Here is a 6873-nt window from a genome sequence, read left to right on the forward strand (position 1 = left end):
GATTGTAATTAAACACGCCCCAAGTATTTGGAAGAGTTGGCCTCTAGCCCTTGAGAGTATGAATATCATCAATGTTAATTTTGCTTCTCTTTTTTGTATGGACCTTTCATGCTTAGTCAAGTTGAGTTTAGAATTTATTGTTTTTTATTATTTATTTATTTATTGTTATTATTATTTTCCTCTAGCATATGTTGCAATTTGGGATCTATGTAATTAATTTTTAATTGGTTATTTAATGACGGTCTATCTTGATCCTATTAAGGGCGTGAGAGTTCATTGAAGAATATGATTTATATAATCTCACAAGAAAGATCAAAGCAACCAAAAATTCAACTCTGACCCATCTTCTACAATGGGGTTTGGGGGATTTTGGAGCCATATTTCGTAACTTTATGATAAAACTATCATTTCAGTGCAAAAAAATTTTGAAGTTCACAAGTCTTTTGGAACTCTGTGAGAAAGTGTTGCTCGTCATCAATTCCGAGTATCAATCGTTATGTCGTGGACGTCATTACTTTGAAAGAAAATTCGATACGACTTCGATGCAAGTCATTAATGCGAGTTGTTTTTTAAGATTAACACAATACTCAACTCGAACGTACACTTGTCAGAGAGAGAGGATTGGAATCAATGAATAAAAGATAGCTTAGAATAAGTGTTAAGGAAGAAAAAGATGAAGAAGATCATCTAAAATTCAGATCTGGCTTTTAGTTTTTGTGAAGAAAAATCCAAAACTATGAAATCTGAAGGAAATAAATTTTCAGATCCAAAATTATTACACATTAATTTCATATCAAAATTAAAACTACAACAATTTAAAAATTAATTAATATTATTTCTGAAGGAACCCCAAGGTCCACGTTGGGATCGTCCCAATTTTATTTTTATCACAGAATTAAGACATATAGAACCAAAAAATTATACAATAACATTAAATTACAATATGCTTTTATAAGAGGAAAAAGGGAGAAGGTTACATACCTTGAAGAACCAAGATTTTCTCTCAAATTCCCTCTTAGATCTGATCACAAACCTTCCTCGAAAATCAAACTAAAACCAAGACACCACCACAAGTGAGACATCTGTATTCTCTGTAGGGGATGAGAATCACAGATGTAGGCTTTGTCTTCTTTTGGGAGAGGGAGAGTATTGAGAAGGGAATTTTTCTCGGGATATCACAAGCAGTAGAACTAACAGAGACCCTCTCTGTGAAGAAGATGAATTAGATCGTAAAACTGATTTCCCACTAGCATGATTAATTGAGGAAAAAAAAAGGGGAGGGAGGGAGTTACAACTCCCTTCTAAAAATAATTTTAGAAAAAAATTATTTTTAATAAAATATTTATATATATATAATAGCCACCTTATCATATTATGTAAATTAAACTATATGTTATATCAACTATAACACATAACCTATAGTTTTTATATTGTATCAAATACAATATAACTTCTAGTTTGAATTTCTCACAATAATGCATAATATTTAATATAAATCACATTTATACTAAATTTAATTATGTGAATCTCATCCATATAATTAGTATTTGAATCATATTAAAATATTTATCTCCTCTAAAAAAAAAACTTTATATTATAATGTATCAAATACATTATATTGATTATATCACATATAATTAATTTAAATTAATTATATCATATATAATTAATTCCCTCAATTAATTTGAATAATTCAAATTAATCTAAAATTAATTCTCAATAATCCCAGTTGAGCTACAGAGAAGACCTTATGGACTTGTAGATTGAAGTTCCAATGGTACTTGAATAATTAATTAAACTCTTTTAATTAAATTATTCAACATCCATTAACTGTTAGTCAATCCACTAAAGACCGACAGCTGCACTCTTCGTACTATAGTTATATTTCTGTGTCCATTGGATATAACCAGTCAACAATGCGATGACACTTCACAAATTGCTCGTAAATACAACTGGGCTAAAACCGTCTTGCCCCTATAGTTATACATCTAACTTCTTAAGTACCACTAATTCCTCTAATGAACAATAAGTCATAGTCAACTATGATCACACCCCTCGGGGACTAAAAGAGGGTGTGGCGCCACATCGTTCAAGCCCCAAAATTAGCCCTTAAGAGAGTAATTTATCTACTGATATTAGGGAATGAGTGAATTTTGTCTTGTTTAGTTGTGTTCCCAGCTCCCCAATGAAACGAATCCCAAAAATGGTAGGCTTATTGAGTTGGCAATCTGGCCACTCTCATCTATACAAATCAAAGGACTGTCTTCATAGTAGGAGTTCAGAACTCACTCAAAATTCAGGTCATGTCACCTATGGTCACTCTCACCCATACAAATCAAAAGACTATTCATTTTGTAGTTCGATCTTATACAAAATCTTTTGTATAGAACACCCCCGCTTATGTCTTCACATGAATGATCAGGATCATATCATTTGTAACACTTTACAATAATTGTAACATCTACGAAGCTGGTTGTATTCGTAGTGTCACTAAGATAAAGTAGTCAGACTTATCCATCTACTACAGACTATTTAGATTATCACTTAAACATGATCTACTTGTATGTCTCTACATACATGTTTAAGCTTCAGAAGATAACCTTGGATGTTACTTTATAGATTTTGTGGGTTAATGCTACTAAATGTCAAATAAAAATAACTCATATTTTATGAAATAAATAAATCATTTGTACATTACAATTACAAACTACAGGAGCCACGAGATTTAGGGCATCAACCCCAAAAATCTCCTACTTGTCCTAAATGTTTTGGGTTGTACATCATAAAAGTCATGCTAATATAAAAGTACACATAAAACAATAAACCAAGGCATAATACGCGCCTAGTACAAAATCTCCCACTTGTCCTAGACTAAATGTGGCTTGTCTCCTAGACCCATATTCTGCAGGTGACCCTCAAACACCTTAGTTGTGAAGGCGTTTGTAAACAGATTAGTAACGTTATGCTCTGAAGCTATCTGTATGGAGATCACGTCCCCTCAATGCACAATCTTGTTGAGAATGTCCTAAATTCGCAGTTCGTAAATGTTGTTAACATATTCTATTTATCAATAAAAATGTTGTTGAGTTTTTTATTCAATAAATTAATATTGATATTACATCCTTCTATGAAAATCCAATAAACAAATCTATTGTTATAACATGAATACCTTAACCTTATGTGACGCTATAAAAATGGATCAAGTTTTAGTATATGTAGCCAAAATGGTCTATAAGTATACAGATGAGATTGGGTATCTCATCCTGGTGACACTATTGAATGCGGCCTATTTTGTATACCGATACAAATGATGTGATTCGAAAATCATTCATGTAGAGATATATGAGTGGAGACATCCTGTGCAATGAGTGTGCATAAGACTTGACCTCGAAATAGTCACTTTTCTATATAACAATCGTTTAATGTTAAGACTGACTATCTCAAACTCAAATGACCTAGGGTAACTCGATCTTAATCCTGAGCTAACTATTAACTCCTATTTATTCGGGATTATTCTTTGATCTGCATAGATGAGAGTAAGTCCAATAGCACTGTTCAATAAGCCTCTCACTTTGGGGATAAGACCAAATAGATAGCTGGGGACATAGCGTTGATGCCTTGTCTTGAACAACGGGGCCCCGCCCTCTCATGGAAGAGAGGGTTATGATTTATAAGTTGAACTATAAATCAATTGTTCAATGAAGAATCAGTGGGAGCTTAAGGAGCAAGATGTATTTATAGGGGTAAAACGGTAATCAACTGTAAATGCGAACGACCTATGAAGGATTGACTTACTGATTATAGTTAAAATGGAAAGAAATATATCTACAGTAAGAAGACTGCAACTATCGAGCTATAGTGGAATGTCTTGGTAGTTTACGATTAGTGATTAATTTGGTTTAAAGAGTTTAACCAATTAATTACAAGTCGTTGGAGCTCCTGATTTACAGGTCCATAAGCTCTCCCTACTAGCTCGTAATTTGGATTAGTAAATTGAGTGATCTTGATAAGATTTGAAATTAACGTTTAGAATTTGAAATGTTCAAATTCAATTAGGGTTTCTATTCATTGTATTGAATACAATTGAAATGTTTAATTTTATCGAAATTAAATGAAATTGGAGAATCGATTAATGTTTAAAATATAATTTAAATATTAATTGTATAAAATTAATTGCATCATGATGGAATTTTTTTTATTAGTTTAATATTAGATATCAAAATTAACAAAATCAATTAAAAGGTTTAATTAATTAGTTTTATATAAAATTAATTAATTGAATATATATATATATATAATAAATCAAATTAAATTACTTTATTTTAGAAATTGGTTTTGGAAATAAATTTTTGAAAAAACTATTTTGAAAAACAAAACTCAAAGTGGAGATTTCCAACAATTGGAAATCTCCAAAAGTTGGAAATCTCTCCTATAGTGCAAGGTGTCACAATCGCTCTTTCAGAAGCTTCTCTTAGCGATTGTGCGGCACTTGTTCCCGCTCACGAATAAGTCAACCAACTAGAATACGGACTGCCAGTGGCACACCGAGTGCCTCTCGCAACCTCCACCCCCATTTTAGGGAAAACGATTTTAGAAAACGGGTTTGGAGAAAATGTTTTCGTAAGCAGATTTTGTGAGTATGAATAAAGAAAGAAAGATTGTAATAGGCTAGAAAGCAATAAGCAACAACAACAGCTTTATAGAGTACTACTCCGGGTATGGGGAAGTGATGATTAGTCTTATCCCCATATAGTGCATTCTGAACAAAAAGCCAACTGGCACCCTTGCATATGCAAAAGAGCGAGTGGTCACTTACAATGAAAATATAAAGAAAGCAAGTTAACTAAACTAATACAATACAAGATATGAAAGTATGCTAGAAGGGGGTTGGATCAGGCATGCGGCCATGGGCAACAGGCCCTGAACAAGCATGACCATGACACAAGGCACCTTATTCATCCATTTCCATTTTCTCCATGAAGTAGGAGTTGGCCTTCATGCAAGCTATGATTTTGCATGATGAAAGTTTTATAATTGAAGTACTAAGCTGAATAATGGGATTCAAGCTTTCAAGAACATCTTGAAGAATTCTGCAAAAACCAAAACCCTCTTAATATCTTCATAGTATCCAGCTCAATTTAGTGTTTCCACTACACAATCCTTGAAAGAGAATAGTAGAGAGAATTTTTGTGGTGGTCTACTTATAGATTGAAGAACTTTTACGTGGAACTCAGCTAGTATTGAAGAGGATTCATCAAATGTATTGTGTCCATCAAACCCTCTTCTGTAATAGTTACTTTGAAGCATATTTTAAACTCAAATTAAGTATAATTAAAGTATTTTTTTATTCTGATTTTCTCCGTTGTATGTTAATATACTCTATCAAATCTCTCGAATGAGATGATACTTCCGCTCTATGTGCTTTCTGTGCTTATGACTCCTAGGCTCTCGGGAATTAGCCACAACACCACTATTATCACAATAAAGGGTAATGGGCTTAGACATGTCTGGAACTACTTCCAAATCAATTAGGAACTTCCTAAGCCACACAGCTTCCTTAGTAGCTTCACAAACCGCCAGGTACTTGGTGCTTGGTGCTTCTCCAAACTATTGCCCTTTCGTTAAGAGTGAACATAGATCCTGATGTGGATTTTCTAGAATCCTTACTAGTCTGGAAATCAAAGTCTGTGTACCCTGTAAGGATCAAATTCTTAGAACCATACACGAACATGTAGTCCCTTGTTCTCCGAGATACTTGAGGATATTCTTAACAGCGGTCTAGTGATCAAATCTTGGATTAGACTGATATCTATTGACTATCCCTACTGCATAACAGATATTAGATCTAGTACATAACATCGCATACATCAAGCTACCAACATTTGATGCATAGATGATCCTTGTCATTCCTCAACCTCTTGAAGTGTCTTAGGACACTGTTCCTTAGACAAAATAATTCATGCCTAAAAGAGAGTAAACCCCTCTTGGTGTTCTGCATCAAAAACTTGACAAACATCTTATCAATGTTTGATGTCTGAGACAATACAGCGTTTTGTTCTTTCGATCTCTAAAGATCTGAATGCCAAGAACAAACTGCGCCTCTCTCAAATCTTTCATTTGGAATTGGGTCGCTAGCCCAATTCTTAATTTCAGTTAGCATGCCTACATCCTTCTCAATGAATAGGATATCGTCTACAAATAGCACAATAACTTCCTTCCTAGATCCAATCACGAACTTCCCTCGAAAATCAAACCAAAACCAAGGCATCACCACAAGTGAGACCTCTGTATTCTCTGTAGGGGACGAGAATCACAAGAGGTATGGGTTCTATGTTCTTTTGGGAAGGGAATTTTTCCAAAGAAATCAAGTAGTAGAATTCATAGAGACCCTCTCTATGAAGATGAATTAGATCATAAAACTGATCTCCCACTAGCACGATTAATTGAGAGAAAAAAGGGAGAGGGGGAAGGGAGTTATCCTCCTAAAAATAATTTTCAAAAATAATTTATTTTTAATAACATATTTAATATATATATATATAATAACCACCTTATCATATTATATATATATTAAACTATATATTATATCAAATATAACACATAACCTATAGTTTTTATATTGTATCAAATAGAATATAACATATAGTTTGAATTTCTCTCAATAATACATGACATTTAGTATACATTTATACTAAATTTAATTATATGAATCTCGTCCATATAATTAATATTTGAATCATATTCAAATGTTTAATTCTTCCCAAAATAAACTTTATATTATAATGTATCAAATACATTATATTAATTATACCACATACAATTAACTTAAATTAATTATATCATATATAATTAATTCCCTCAATTAATTTCAAC

This window comes from Benincasa hispida, chromosome 5 (assembly GCF_009727055.1).
Source record: "Benincasa hispida cultivar B227 chromosome 5, ASM972705v1, whole genome shotgun sequence".
In the NCBI taxonomy this organism is placed as follows: domain Eukaryota; kingdom Viridiplantae; phylum Streptophyta; class Magnoliopsida; order Cucurbitales; family Cucurbitaceae; genus Benincasa; species Benincasa hispida.